The sequence below is a fragment of the Miniopterus schreibersii genome (assembly GCF_964146895.1).
Source record: "Miniopterus schreibersii genome assembly, chromosome: 7".
NCBI lineage: Eukaryota > Metazoa > Chordata > Mammalia > Chiroptera > Miniopteridae > Miniopterus > Miniopterus schreibersii.
Genome location: NC_138108.1, coordinates 47,820,703 through 47,837,508, shown reverse-complemented (window position 1 = coordinate 47,837,508; position 16,806 = coordinate 47,820,703).

Genomic DNA, 16,806 nt, shown 5'->3' with positions numbered 1-16,806 from the left:
TAGGAAATGACAGAATATGGCCTTAAACTCAGAAGGCTTGCAATTAAAGGCTCTATTCCCCATACCCTGCCACCTCTATGACTACTGTGAGCATAAGAACACCTGTTTGCCTGCCAAAACAGCAACCACACACTCCAGCAATCCCCAACCCTTCCCATTGGCCAGACTAGACCGGGGAGATGGGGACACAACTTCCAACTGTATATTGAGTTATAGTTTTCCAAGCACATTTACTCAGGAAAATCTCACTCACTTGTTTATTCCTGCATGCATTTATTCAACAAATAGTTACTGAGACCTTTTCTACCAGTGTCCTAAGTCTTACTCCTATTAGATAGCTATTCCTGCTTCTTAGCTCCTCTTTCATCCTGTTCATCAAATCTCAGCATCTGTCATTCTAGTTGAGATGATTTTTTCTCAATCTTTCGTACATCTTTTCCTCCAAGGCCTAAATGAGAAAAGTGATGAGGTCAGGGCATGGTGTAGAAATAAACACACACATAGGTTAGAATATTTAATGATCATTAGGTTTCCGTGAGTTTCTTGGCTATAAGCTTTAACTATCTGCTCTTATTTCCCCCCAAATTAAAAGGGTTGTGTGTTTACTTTAGTGATTTGCAGGGGGTAAATATAGGTTTTGCATTAAGTTCTGCAGTTACCAGGAGGGAAAGAAATGGTGATAAGGAGTGGTAGTAATAGAGTCAATAGTTTTGTTGTTGTTGTTGTTTTTTTAATATATCTTTATTAATTTCAGAGAGAAGAAGGGAGAGGGAGAGAGATAGAAACATCAATGATGAGTCATTGATCGGCTGCCTCCTGCACACCCGCTGCTGGGGATCGAGCCTGAAACCCGGGCGTGTGTCCTGACTGGGAATCAAACCATGATCTCCTGGATCCTAGGTCGATGCTCAACCACTGAGCCACACTGGCTGGGCAGAGAGTCGATAGTTCTTAAAGGAAAAGACTGAGGGTGTGTGTGTGTGCATGTGCGTGTGTAGGGGAGGAGTGGAAGGACAAGACTAAGGTAGAAAAGCTGTACTAATGATGACCAAAGAAAGACATTGCAACGGAGACGGCAAGAAGGAGTCTCTTGACCAAAGTTTTACCGTTCCAGCCTGCAGAGGATCCTACAGTAGCTTGCAGTTAAGATAAATTTTATTCTTACTACTTGCGGTTGGCATATATTACCAAAGTCCCAACTTGGAATTTTGAATGTATTTTTCCATAAGATATTATTGAGCTTTGTTAAATTTTCCAGTGTTATTTATACATCAGGTAAATGATAGATTACATAAGCATTGTTTCCGTGGGTACATGTGCTTAGAATTCTCCGTAGTGGATTAACAAATTGGCTTTTGGAATACAAACCATTCCTGAAGAGGAGAGGGCCTACATTAGATTATTCACTATTCAATTAAGCACCAACATCATGGCATAAAAGATCAGCAGGGATTTAATCATTAAGGAAAAGTTGATATTTAACATGATACAAGGCTTTGAAAAAAATGGACTTTGTTTCTTTAGTACAAAGGAGAGTAAATAGAAAGTAACATTTGTTAAATGCTTACTGATTCCAGGCTATGTGCTAAAGGTTTTATATTATCTCAGTTAACTCTCATAGCAATCACGTAAGAGGTCATTATTATCTCCATTTACAGGTGAGAGAACTTAGTCTCAGAGAGGGTAAGACATTTGCAAACATTGAAATAAAAATTCCTTCCTGAATTGTGTTTATTTGTTCACTTGTTTTCTTGTTTACTTTATGGAGTGGAGTGATTCAACAATCTGTGTATTATTACAGTGCCTTCCTTCTTAGGTCCTGCCCTTGACCAAATCAATCACAAAAGAATCAAATTGGACCTTTCATTTTTCCCAGCTCAATGGTGAATTAAGTCATCATAAAAGTCAACTCAATTGGCTCATAATTAATGGATATAGCTAAATGTCTACATCAAAGTCATTAAGAATTTTTATTTATCTTTTGACTAATCTTACATTATTTTTGTTTATTTATTTTTATTTTCATTAAATTTATTGGGGTGACATTGGTTGATAAAATTATATAGGTCTCAAGTGTGTAATTCTATTATATATCATCTACATATTGCATTGCGTGCTCAACACCCACAGTCAAACCTTCTTCCATCACCATATGTCTCACTCCCTTATCCTTTACTGCTCCCCAACCCCCTTCTCTCTGGTAACCACAATATTATCATAATTCATTGCAGCCGAAATTCATAAGAAAATTGAAAAACAAAGTAATCCAGAATTTTCATGTTTTGTTTTAACTTTTGGTCATGTTTAGACATTATCTGTATGTGACACTCTATTGAAACCAGATCAGAAGTACCATATATTTAGGTAAAATAAGATATTGCATTCTATGCAATAATTTCAGAGCTGTCTAATATTCCTCACTTAAATGAGAAAACTTCTCATATTTTATACTTATTCTTGTTGTTGGCACAGCTAGAATAACTTCCTAACACAGCACTAGACGTTTCAGTCTGAACTATTATAAAACAATGTGGTTGTAATAAGGTGCTATTAATGTTAAATTTACATTTAATTTTATTTCCATGTAATCTATACCAATGATCTTTGGGGGTAAGATATACAGTGTTTGAATAGTTACTTTGTATGCTAGATGTTCAATGATATAGAGGAAAGACATTTATTCTATCTTTAAATGGCATTCCTATGCTTGTACTGGTTGCCATTTGAATAATACAGACAAAAATTCAATATCAGAAATGAGATGTAACTTGGGAAGTTATTTCATTTATCATATAATAAATTTAAAATATCTTGAAATTCATATCCTGTTGCAAACTCAGAAACAGTATTAAATGTGATTTGGCTCATTGTTTCCTCAAGGGAAAAGGAAGGGAGAGAAGTTCAAGAGCATATCAGATTAGAGCATTTAAGAACACCACGGCCTATCAGGAAACCTCTAACAGGCTACCTGGGCCAACAAAACACATACATGCACAAGTAGGAAAAATGAGTCAGATCTAGATAACATGCACCAACAGATCTCCTGCACGACTGCCATGGGTCACCATGTTTCACTGTTCATGCCTAAGGGTTTCAGTTCCAAACCCTGCAATGTCACAGTCTTTTCCCAGCGGTCACCATTTCCCTGGACATGGCATATTTTGTTTTTGAGCTTTCCCCACACTGTCCCCTCCAAAATCCCATTACTCCTCCCTACTTCATAGTTTAGAAAGATTCTTGATTTCAAGATTAAGGTTAGAAAAAAGATTATTTCAGCTCAAGAATTTTATGAATCTTTCTACAAAGGAGCTCTAAAATCAAGCAACTGGAAATGCAATCTTAAGTACATCCCTAGAACAAATATAGCTTCTATTATCTTATGGATGAATCCCATTTCCCTCTCTTACTAATCATCTAATCAAAAGCTTTTTTTTTTGGTTCTCCCACACATTCGCCATCTCATGTGAAAGTGAATCAATTGGAGGGTCACTTAGCATGAAGAAACTGTTCTTTCCTAGGAAAACTAAGCAACGAGAAAACGAATGTTTATTCACTCATCGTACTTAATATTTTAAGTCCCCTAGGTGTTCCGGCGCGTGACTTTCTCAGGTGACAGCCTGCTCGTTTGCAGGGGGCCAGTCACGCTGCATTCACTCAGCAACATGTTCACGGTTGGCGTCTTTACTGCCAGAGGATTCTAATCTTTATACGGTGTTTTGCATTATTTCCCTTTCTGAAATTTTCGGCAGAATTTAGGAATGTATAAAGTTGAAAATCTTCTGAAGCCTAGGAAACAGATGAGATGCATTTTCTCTGTCTACCAGTTTTGTTTGCCAGATCGCTTTGATTCAGTGTTGACCCCGAGGCTTCGGTGGACTTGTTGATCCTTTCTATCTGCACCAGCCCCTTTCTGTAACCAAGGGGACGCGATGTGCCACCGCATTGTGGCTGTCATTCCTGAAAATAATGACTTGTTGGTACATCTGACAATGATGTTACAAGGCTTGAAACAGAAGCCAATTCAATTGAAACTAAACTGATTTCTCTAGATGTCACCTTTCAATGTATTGAACCCTAGTTATTTTATTAGGAAACCTGAGTAACAAATAAACAGATAAAAAGAGAAAAACACACCTACATATATAGTGTTCTAGATAGTACCTATATTAATTACCATATTAGGTCACTAATATGTACATATTGTTGCTTTCAGATATATTTTTTATAAGATTGATTCTCTTTTAATTTTATTTTAAAAGCTCTAAAAAGGATAATCTTTGAAGTCCTGTAATACAACCATTTTACAATAATTGAAATTTGTGGACCCTGGGAATTTTTCGTTCTTTATAACTGACTGAGCTTCCAGTCCTTAAAAATTTAAGTAAATTTTAATTTTGATAAAGCCTTTATATTTTGAAGACTGTCATCCATTATGGTGGGATAAGGTGGTATTTACATGGGGATACTATTTTTTTTTAATCACCATTTTTTCTTTCAGTGAATGTGCTTAGTTTTATTCAATGGTATATCAAAATATTTGGTTTTAAGTAAGTACACACAACAAAAAACTCTTGTTAGCCTTTTTGTCCCACCATTGGCCAAGTATGCATGTCAAAATTTGATATTGCTGGCAGGTCAAAAGAAGTAGGGAGAAGGGAGCCAGCAGTTATTGAGCCCTTACTCCATGCCCGGTCCTTCCCACACAATGTCTCACTTAAACTTCACATATTATGATGTAAATATTGTTTTCTCGGTTTGGAAACTGAGGCATAGATAGGTTAGAAAACATACCCGAGGCTTCTTAACTAGCATTTTCAGAGCCAAGTTTTCTCCTGTTTTATTCTTCTAAGCACCTTCTGCTATAACACACTATATTCATTTCCAAATAGTTTCTTGCCTTCTGGATCATCAAGCTTTATGGTTTGAATATACCATTACTTATTCTGCTTAATTTTTTAATTCTCTCCAGAGGATACGCTTTTGTTGCTTTTGAGAGAGAGAGAGAGAGAGAGAGAGAGAGAGAGAGAGAGAGAGAGAGAGAGAGAGAGAAACATCAATGTGAGAGTGATACACTGAAGCGTTGCCTCCCATGGGCGCCCCGGCAGGATCAGCCCGCACCCTGGGCATGTGCCCCGACGGGGCATGAACCCACAGCATATGGGTGTGTGGCAGGACGCCCCAACCAGCTGAGCCACCCGGCCAGGGCTGCTTAATTTCTTACCATTTAACCTCCTCTCTCTCGCTGTCAGAGTTCGTCTCAGTCAACTTTCCTACACTTTCTTTATACTTAGACTTGAAGTTAGAATGTTGCAGTTTTAATATCTTAAACTGCTAAAAGTGTTCCTGTTTGATATTTATTTCATGTTGAACTGGATAAATGCTTATATCACATGAAAGTACGAATTTTAGAATCATAATGCTGTAAAAGACCTTAGAAATAACCCTCAAGCCCCTAGTCTACGTTCAACATTGCAACCAGACCGATCCTGTTAAAACTTGTAAGAATATAGCCCTCCTGCTCGGAAGCCCGCAGAGGCATCCCAGCTCCCTCAGAGGGAGCCCCAAGCCCTCACCTCAAGGCACCCGCAGATCCCTGCCCTACCTGCTCTGACCCTCCTCCCCGACCATGTAGCTCTCCTTGCTAGTCCTTGGACAAGCCAGACACGCTCCGCCCTATGGGTTTTGGGTCAGCTGTCCCCTTTCCTTGGGGCACTCTTCACCCCAGACACTTGTATGGTCCGCTTCCTTGTCTCTTTCAGCTATAATCTCACCACATTATTTGCAACTGCACTTCTTCACCCCTCACTTGCCATGACTCGTATCTGCCTTTCCCTGCTCTGTTGTACTCAATGTACCCAACAACTGCATATTTGTTTATTTTCCCATTTCCTCCTGTAGATTGTAAGCTCCGTAATAACTGAATGTTTTGTCCTGTTTTTCCACTGAGATCTCCCTAGCACTTGGGACAGTGCCTGACACATCAACAGATATTTGTTAAATGAATAAATAAATGTAGGTCTCAACACATACTACTCATAGAGAATGCCACACTGAGTTCAATAAAGGGTCATAGAAAAATAAGAAAAAAAGAAATCTTCGTATTCCATGCTTGTTAGTGTAAAAGGACAGAGACACATTTCATCTGAGTCAGCCATGTATTGACAAGTGAACTTGTTCCTACTAAATAAACTGCCTGAGCAAAACTCATTGTTGTTCTAAAATAAAAGATGCTGGTACACAGATATCACATATGCTGTGCCATGGGTGGGAGAGGGCGACTATTGTCACATACGTAAATTTCATACAATCCATACAAGTGTTTGTGGCTTTAATTAGTTGGGTTTTTTCTTCAATCTAATAACACTCAGAAGGAAAAGTAAACTGTGTAAGCATCCCTGAAGTAAACTTGGGTGAAGAGTTTTTTTATCTATATTAGCATAGCTGAAAGAATGAAACAGAACTGATCTTTTCCATTCAACCTTCTCCTGATTTCATCACTGTTGAATCAAAAGTATAGTTTTGGTTCTATTGATTGGGTTTTATTTAGAGTGAGGTGGGGAAGAGCAAGGAGGTAGTTTTAATTACAAATGAAATAACACTTTTTATTTTTTGTTCCCTTGTGAGATATGTCACTTCATGACTCCTGAACTTTCTTTTGTAAATAATTTCACAGAAACACATTCTGTCTATGTGTTTCAAAAAAAGTCAATGTTTATGTATATTTCCCAATGCCATTACTTTCATTTACTGGGCAATAAGATTGTGACAAAGAATTGAAAGTAGTTGTTAAAATATTTTTACCTTTTAGATTTTGAACTGTGCGATTTAAAATTATTTTTAAAGGAACATAAACTTAATTTTTAGTTTATAAAAAGCTAAATTGGAAAAATCCATATGTTCTGTTAAGGCCTATTGTTCCCCTGTGATTAACAGTGCTGGGGCCATTTCATTTGCTGACTAAATATTTGCTTGATTGTGTAAATGAGTGCGTGAATGATTTTTTTTAGTTCTCAGAAATGAAATAAGAAGGGGGAAAAAATGAAGCTGTTTTGTGGAATTCTAAAAGAGTCTTTAATAGCTGGAAAGAAAACACATGGCCTAGGTAAAGTGTCCCAGAGTACATGGAAAGCTGGACTCTTTCCAGAGTCAGTCCGGGGATGCCAAAAGACCTGTCGGGCAAGAGCAGGGTAGGGTTCAGGCGTGAAGCCAGGGGGCCTGAGGCAAGATCAGAGTCCCAACCAGGGAACAGTGGCCATGAGCAGGATCCCAAGCCTGCGGGTAAAGTTCAAAGGGCCAAAGCCAGGTTAGGGGCCAGCGACCAAGCCTGGCATACAAAGATGGGCAGTAGAATGAAAGGTTAAGGGTGACAGCTCCCGATTCAAGGTCTGATTAGATTTAGTTGTCTGGGAATTGTTAGGTGAGGTATCCCAGAGAGTTCCTTTGCAATATTTTTAGAAATGTCTAACTTTTAGGAAAATGCTCTTTGTAATCACTTCTTATTATTTTCCTATATAGGCTGATTCCATGACTCTGCCTCAGTTAAAAATCAGTAAATATCAACATTTACCACTTAAACATTTAAACATCTTTGTATTTCTTGTCTTCCACTGAGTTGAATTTAGTTTTCTAAGCAACATTTTCCCATCAAAGTCAGGATGTAGGTGATGTGGGACAGCACTCAGAGTTTCTTTTCTTTCTGGTAGTGAGACATAATAGGCTGTGCTCCTGGTTTTCTATGTAGCTGTGGAGGTTTCAAAATGCTACTGAGATCTTCTCTCTTCTCTCTTTTCTCCCACAGTTTTGAGTAGGAATTTCATTTTGTAGAGGCTGTGTAAGTTCCTGAGTGATTAATAAGATGATGCTGGAAAATTAGCTGCAGAGAGGTATGGAGTTCCAGCTGCCGATGGCCTACTGGTGCTGTTGTGCATTCCTGTGCATGAGTGTGTATTTGCAGTGAGAATGGGGTGAGTTTAATCAAGAAAACTTTCAGTTTAATAACATGTCTTGTGGCCAATTTTAGTGCAAGAAAAAGCAAAAAAAAAAAAAAGAATTAGTCAAAGATACAGAGTCCTAGAACAAAGATAGAACCAATTAAGCCAGCATTATTTCATGTATTATCAAGTTATGTTAAAAGACAAGCTTCTTGGAATAGGCAGGAAGATAGAGGGAATTTCCTTTTGTTTCTCCACACCCTATGACCCATCTTAGGCAGGAAAAATGTTTAAGATGATTAATAAAAGGGTTTTCTTTCTTGTAGGATACATGACATAGTCTTTTGGAAACATAGGTAGGCTTTGTTCTTAAAGAAAAGACACTTAAATCCAAGAGGCACCATTTTCAACTCAAAGAGTATTTTGTACAAACTGGTTTATTTCCTGCAGGTTCTAACTTCCTCACAAAGACATAACTGAGGATCTCTACCCAAAAGCCAATAGTATCACATATAACATGGACCAAATGATAGTACATCTAGGTGGATTTGTAACCAATGGGATGCTCAAGCTGAAAGCGGGGGGAGTTATGGGACTAATATTATCCTTTGGGAAGATCTTCAATGGTACATCATGAGGTCCTTTTGGTAGATTTTTAAGATGCTAAAAAGCAAAGTGGGATAGCTAATATACTTCACACAAAATCAAGAAACCTTCAATCAGAAGATCTAATATAACACATTTAAACTTACAAGGTTACAGAATACCATCTATGGAAAATATCTGGATATTAAAACACCTCACACATACCCATATAAAAATAACTTTATGTAGTTGTTCAGGATAAATAACTATGTAGGAATTCATATCATACATATTTGAATAGGTACCTATAAGGGGTTATGATAGTGAGAATCCAGGGATAAAGGAATATTAATACACTAGACTAAAACAAAAGAGTGGCATTATAGGGTTTAATGAAGGAAACATGTCAAGAGTTGAAGAGTTACAAACATTACAACTTTTTGCATTTGAAGTCCAAAGAAAGATATAAAAAAGACACAAAAAAAGAAACTTACCAGAAATTAATATTAAGCCCCAAATGTTGTTAAAGATCTATCTGAGAAGCCATTCGTTAGGTGATACGAATGAAAAGACTTTGGGTTTTAGTTACCTGTAGCTTGGGTCATTATAATGTGGCTGCCAAAGAAAAACTAACTCTGGCTGCCTTAAAGAAAACATAATGACTATAACAAGGAAGGTTATGGGGAACCTTTACACATAAAATCAAAACCTGGTGATGATAATCCGTTCTGGCTGCCAAAGTTTAAAAGTTGGGGAAATGGACTATGTCCAGTGAAGGAAACAATGTCACAGATAGCAACTTAGTACAATCAATTGGTGTCTAAAACTCAGGCGTGCAAAAAATAGAATAAAACTTTCTTATTCTTATGTAAATACATAATTTCTGCCTTTTAGCCTCTACTCTACTGAGCCAAAAGAAAGAATCTCAGGCAAACAACAGAATATACAACTTTATTTTTCAGCCATATTAAAAAGAACTTTTTAATGACAAGCATTATTCAATTAGACAGTGGGATTCCTTGGGTATGAGTTTATCATCAGAGGATATGTTTCTGTGAATTCACCTTTTAGTGATGTTGTAGAAGTGTTTTTAAGCTTTGGATGGGAGATTGGATGAGATGACCTATAAGGGTCTGCCCTGTGGGAGAGCCCAGGATAATGGTAATCTTAAATTCTTCCTCAAGTGTTAAATGACAGTGAATGTTAATTGGGAAGTTACAAAACACCTAATTAAAGAAGAAAGGAAAATTTTAAATTCAAAGTGTGATAGTAAATGTAAAAGTGTGTCATATAGTAGGCGATCAATATATTGAGTTAAATTTTATTATATTTTTAAAGAATCTGCTTCTTTAAGAAAATAAAACCTATATTATTATAAACACAGTACATGTAAAGCATACCTACAAAAATCATAACCTACTTTTTAGGAAAATGAGTTTAGATGACTCATCAAATATTCATGTCAGGTTATAAGCAATAAAATAAAATAAAAATAAAACTCCACATAACAGAAATACCTTAATACTTATAAAATATATTAACATTTTTGCTTTCTTTTCATTTTTAGCTTATATGCTTTAAAATAACCACAAATAATATTTTTTTTCCAAATTCTTTCAAATAATACATTTGTTCCTTATGGTTCAATGTACTCCATTAAATAATATCAGAGAACAGAGACAAAGACACGAGTATACAATTTATAGTGAGTTGAAATTTAAAAATGACTAAAAATGATAAGATCAGCCCTGAATATCAATTTGATCTGATTTTTCTGGCCCATCCCACTCTGCAAGGAGTCTAACTTCCAGGTAGCAAAAATTCTATAAATGGCCTAAAGTTTTATTTTTTAACATTAGCTCTTATTACTGTTAATGGAGGCTGGAAGATCAAAGAAAAGTAACTGGGTGTCTGGTGTCATCTGCAGTCTTTTCTAAAAAGAGTAGTTAATGGTGGGTGAAGAATCCTATGAATCTGAACAGTGCTTTATGTCTTTGAGTAATAAAATGATCATTTTCCAGCTGTACTACCCAAAAATGTAAACTGCTGTATTTTCTCTTCAATCTTCATGTATAGTTTTATTTGCTGCTAAAGAGTTATGATTTCCTCCACCCACTCCTCGTTAGAGTGACACTAGCCCTCAGTAATGACTGAAAAATGGCATTACAGGAAAAATGCAGCATTTATAACTCTGTCTTACTAAACTGCTTTGAATTGAGCTGTGTAACAAAGTGGAATTAATAAAAAGGACATCTGAAAGCACAGAAAAGCACAAAAACTAATCATGTGACTACTCTCTTTCATTTCCCCTCCCAAAATTTGTTCACAGAAAACCCATGTTTTCTCCTGTTTGATAGGTTTTTCTCTTAGCCCTTTGCCTCCAGAGAGTTCCTGTAAGAAAGAAAGGCGAAGGGTTTGGGTGAGATGGGCTTTGAAGAACTTTATTCTGATGCCAAAGGAAATGTTTATACCATCAAGTAATCTCAGAGGAAACATCTTCACTTATCCTGTAAATTACTTTCCTAAACTCATTTATTCATTAATTCATTTATCCAATAAATACATATTGAGCACTTACTATGTGTCACGCACTACTTTCTGTATTGGGAATAAAACAGTGAACATAATACTATAACAATTTCTGTTCTCATGAAACTTACATTCTGGTGTAACAAAAATGACAATGAAAATAAATCAAATATATGGTATTTAAATGCAATCATCTTAGCCAATGGGTGTAATTTCCCTTAAATTTGTCCTTTTTAGTTATTATGAATAATTTCACTATAGCTCTTTACCTGCATACTTTTCCTCTCTTGTCTGTCCTTAATCTTACCAATTTTTTTTTTTTTACTCTTTGCAAACTCACAAGTATCCATTGACTCTGAAAGTGCTGGGTGCTCTGAGAGATTTCACGGGAATTACGCAAAACCAAGAAAGTGCCTGATATGTTCTCCACCTTCAAGTACTTTCAAGCTATGGTCATTGAACTTTGCACAATAGCATTTACACTAGTCAGAATATTCTGACATGTTATGAACTAGGGGGAAAAAAGTTGGCAAGGATAAATCACAAAAGATGTACCCTGTTAAAGAAGGTGCCATTTGATTATATATTGAAGATTAGCCTTGAAGCTCTGGAGCCAAGAGTAAAGAAAGGAGATGATATCAGGCCAAAGGGAAGGAATGATCAAAGATATGAAGAAGAGAGGAATTTACTGTGCATCACTGAGGATAAAGATGAATTCAGGAGGAGAAATCAGATCGTTAAATGTTTTAATTCAAGCTGAACATCAAGATTCAAAGACTTTGATTTGACCAATTCCCAAGACTGAATTAATTAAGCCAAACCTGTGGCTCTTCTAGTTGTGTGTGTGTGTGTTCCGGGTGAGAAGTATGTGAATTAAAGGGTTTTATTAAATGGCTTTTCAAGGATACAAAGTTTGTCAAGCAAACAAAGTATCTCAGAATTGGGTTTCAGTTTAAAAAAAGCAAACTGATGTACGTGAATAAATACGGCTTTTCCTGGTTTATGGAATAAATTTTCACTAAAGACCTCAATCCTAATTCAGTGGAATTAAACTAAGGGACCACCCTAAGGACTCAAGGAGAATAATCCGAAGAACGAACATGATTTACTCAAAAACAATCACACTTACTTCATAAAGTATTTATTGAGTACCATTGTTTTTTTGTATTTAGTATTTTATTGGGTGCTGTGAGATAAGAAAGACAGAATGTACCACTTGGTTCTGCTTCCTTCATTGTTCAACACCTATTTATTGAGCAACTTCTATGTTGTAAAGACTAGTATTCTACCAGGCCTTGGAAGTATCCTGTGATAACTCCCTAAAACTATTCTTTGCAGATGATTACCCACCTCTATACCCTGATCTTTCCCATCCTTATTTTGGAAGTTTAGATGCTGTATGAAACGGAATCAGACTTTGTCATTTACATTTAAGTTGAATGGTAGCAAATAAATACATATTAGGAAATAAGTGCTTCTTCTAATGAAGCCAAAAGAAGTTTGGCTTACTGAAGATAAATCTGAACTGCCTGGTCTCTTGTCAGTCTTGATTTGGAGAATAATATCTCCACTATTTTCCTGAGAGGATAGTTTCCTGGCCTCTCATCAGTCCTCACTTTAAGTCCACTCACTGTGGACTTGGTGATATTATAGTAGTTAAGTGAATTTCACAGTTATTCAAAAGCTGATAAGATGTCAAATCTGAGTTGCTTTTATGTGAGTTTTCCTCTGAAATATCATCTTATGTGTGTCAAAAAAATAATGAATATATAATGGAAGGAAGAAAGGAAAGAATCAACAAAATAATGGAATGCTTACAAACATTTATTATGCACTGAAATGCAATTAAGAAAGGTAGTTGCAATCTAAAAAAAAGTGAGTTTGACTGAAATTTTTTTCTTTATTTTTATTGTTGACACTATTACAGATGCCCCCATTCCCCCTTTGCCTGCCTCCAGAGAAAATATTTTTCCATGTATGTTAAAATTATGCTGATTTAAAACTTAATGAATGCCTACTACAGTTCTTATCACCAGATCTTGTGTGAAGTATTTTCTTATATATGATTTTGTTATATTCTTACATGAAATCTGTAGTTAATCCAACATTCATATTGTATCTGTGAAAATTAACATCGGTAAAGTTAAATAAGAATGGCCACGGTGGTTTGGCGGGAAGAACACAGCTGTCCTGTCACAATGTGTGTGGAACAAAATTTTTTAAAAGGTAAAAATCAACAAACTTTTAACAGGCTTTATTATAATAGAGAAGACATGCATAGCAGTATGAACTGTCTGTACATATTGTTTTGTAGTTACCATGTACTATAATTTAATCCATATTTCATGAATTGAAAATTGATTCTATGAAAATCATAACATTGACCAACATCTTCCTAAACCACATGAAAAGAACAGATAAAGAGGAACTGACCATGTTAAACATTTGTGTTACCATGTAGAACATTTATTGTATCTAGTCCAGCAATCTGTTCAGTTAGAAGTTGTCAAAGTGTTTGCTAATGATTGATTTTGCATCAGGTCAAATAATATGCCAATTCTCTTATTACCATAAAAAAAAATCTTAAAGCAAGAGTAATTGCTTGCTTTAGCTTCATATTACAGATTTTGCAGCAGTGAAAATATTTTCCTTGCCATTCTTAGGAGTTGGAATTGAAGATAAAAAAAAAAATCTTAAGAACCAAACGGACTACCCACGGTAAAAGCAGTTTAGCGACGTAATTTATAAGGAAAGTGTGATAGTTTCCAGGAGTGACATGCGTCATCTTCCCACATGAAACTATGTAGAATGCAATTTTACAGTTGGGTAAATTTTCAAGGCAGGGCACGGAGATCTGGCTGTGGGATGCCCATTAATGTCAAAAGGAGTCAAGGGGCTCTATTGCTCATGCCCCTCTTAGCGAATGCACCTGTGTCGGCCTGCTGTGAGAGGAGTCCATTCTTTTTCTGAAAATTCCGAATGCCAGTGATAATGAGTATCAATTATAGATGTTTATATAATGTTAGGTTGGTTCTTAGATTTACCTATATGGTCAATGGTGGCATGAAAACAGGGAAGTCATGTTTTTATCCCACCTGGTTCTAGATTTATTTTATGAGCATGAAAAGGCTACTCTGAGGATAAATATGTAATATTATGTGAAACAAAGTCAGATAATAGAAAATCTATGCAAATAAAAAAGTTGTAACTTGATATTATATAATTTTAATGCATATAAAACTAAGACCCATATAGTTTCAGACCTACAGCAGTATTGCAGTCAAAAAAGGAAAGTCCATGCAATAATGGATAAATCCAATATATCAAACTTTACTTTTTAATTCTTCCGAACAGGGAAGGTACCACATAGGTCCTTGCAGTACTTGTTAAAATTCCCATTTTTCTTTAAATTTACTTCTCTCATACACTTTAACAAACTGTACACTGCTGCCCTCTAAAAATCCCTGACTCGCTCTGGATTTCTGTACTGTATTTATTCTCTTTCCTCCTGTGTTCTCTTTTAAAAGAACCAGTTGGTTTAGGCTGGATCTGCCTTTGAGGGGGTGGGTTGGGCAAGGAACTGAGAAGGCCACTCCATGATCCTCTTCAGGAGAAGGTAAATAGCTAATTATTGATTCATAATCAATAGTCCATAATATTAGAGACTTTTAAAAACACCTACTGGATATCCATCCATGTATTCATTTTTAGCAGTTTCTGCTCTCAGAGGAGTTTAAAATTTCGCTGATGGGAGTGTTCTATAACATGCAGTAGTGTACGGCATCATGGTAGCCACTAGCCACATGTTGCTATTAGGTGCCTAAAACGTGGCTTGAGTAACTAAATGATTTAGTTTCCAATTATATTTAATTCACGTTTACATTTGAATAGCCACAAATTTAAATTTGAATAGCTCTGTTTGACAGAGCAAATCTGAAACCTAGTTTTTGAGGGAAGTACCACGAATTTCAAAATAGGGTTAATGCTATGAAATAAGTACAAACAAATTTCTTTAAGGCTCAGAGAAGTGAAATATCTCAATTGAGAAAGAAATTAAAACAATAGTTTAATATAGATTTGAAGGATGAGCCAGCATCATTTACATAGTACAACTGATTTCATAGGTGAATTTAAGGGTAAGGGAACACAGCTATGCATCAAGTATTTTATATACATTTGCTCATTTAGTTTCCAAAGCTGGGAAATACTGTCTCTATAACAAATGGAATTGAGACTCCAGGGTTAATTAACAGACCCAAGTTCACATCCCTATTAAGTGGTGCTTACTAGGTTTGAAACCAAGTCAGCTGACTCCTGATCTTACTACGCTGGTATAGGAGTGAGGGGGAGTCAAAAATGACTCAGGGCTACAAAGCAGGGTGACTCGAGGGTGACAGTGGTTTAGTCAGGAAGACTGTTAGTTTGGAGGTGGTAAGTGGATGTATAAACTAGTCATGGAGGAAGGTAGCAATAAAGATTTGAAACCAAGGGGAAAGACTGAGGCTCGGACAGGGCTTCTACATTTGGGAGCCAACTGCAAAATCTGAAAATTGATGCTAGGGTGGTTGGTGGATCATTAAAGACAGGATGCACAAATGAGTGTGTTTGTGTTAAAATCTTGGGAAACATGACTTATTAGGGCTTAGGAAGAGAAGAGGGGTCACTAAAAAGGTCAGTGACATGGTTAGAGAGAGTGGGAAGACATAATATCAAGTAGGTGGTAATCAGTGTCAAATACTACCGAGAAAACAAGGAGGGTGAACAGCAAGCAATGAAAACGAAAGTTTCCTGTTGGGATATTTAGTGACCTTGAAAAGAGAAGAAACACGTGTTTAGGAGCCCTCAATTTTCTTCAAAATTTGTACTTTCCAAAGGCTTTTTCCCCTATGTTCCTAGGCCAATACTTTCAAACATATTACCTGGGTATTTATTTATATTTATTTATTTATCTATTATTAAATTTATTGGGGTGACACTGGTTAATAAGATCATATAGGTTTCAAGTATAGATTTCTATGTCACGTAATCTGTGTGCTCATCATAATTATTTTTTTATGATTTTAGGTAGACAAGATCTGAGTACTTTTAAAGTAAACTTTATGGTTTTTATGAAACTATTTTCTTCCGCTCTCTAGCACCCACTGCTGTGTCTTGGACTTAGTAGCAATTAATAAAAATGAGTAGGATGAATGAATATGACTGGAGAATTGGTGTCTTTTATGAATATTTTAGCATTTACAGAGATTATTTATTGAACCCCCAGGTGCTAGGTATTATAGGTAATACAAAAGAAATCTAACAAATGCTAGATATTATTATTGTTCACAAAGAATTTACAGTCTATATGGAAGACAGAATGAGACAAATGCATCCAAGATTATTAAGTGCTAATCTGTGTTGAACACAGCACTGACAGCCAGCCAATGTGTAGTTCAGCCAAATGTTTTTAAATACTGAACTCCTTCCCCTTTCTGCGAAGCTCCCTGACCACTATCCCTTTCCTTGGGAACTCAAGACATCCTTGTGAATTCAAGTGAATGGGTAAAGCTGGCAAGCAAGGGCCTCTAGAAACCTATTCTAGCAGTATAGCCAGTGTCCATTCTGATTGGAAGAATTTCTTGTTATCTCAGTTGTTGAATATTTTCAATATCACCCTGGAGGTGCATATTATTATCACAAAATAAACTTGAAAGAAGTCTTATAAAATCAGGTAAAAATATGATTAGGAAGTAGTGGTGATGTTAATCTCTTTACATAAAAA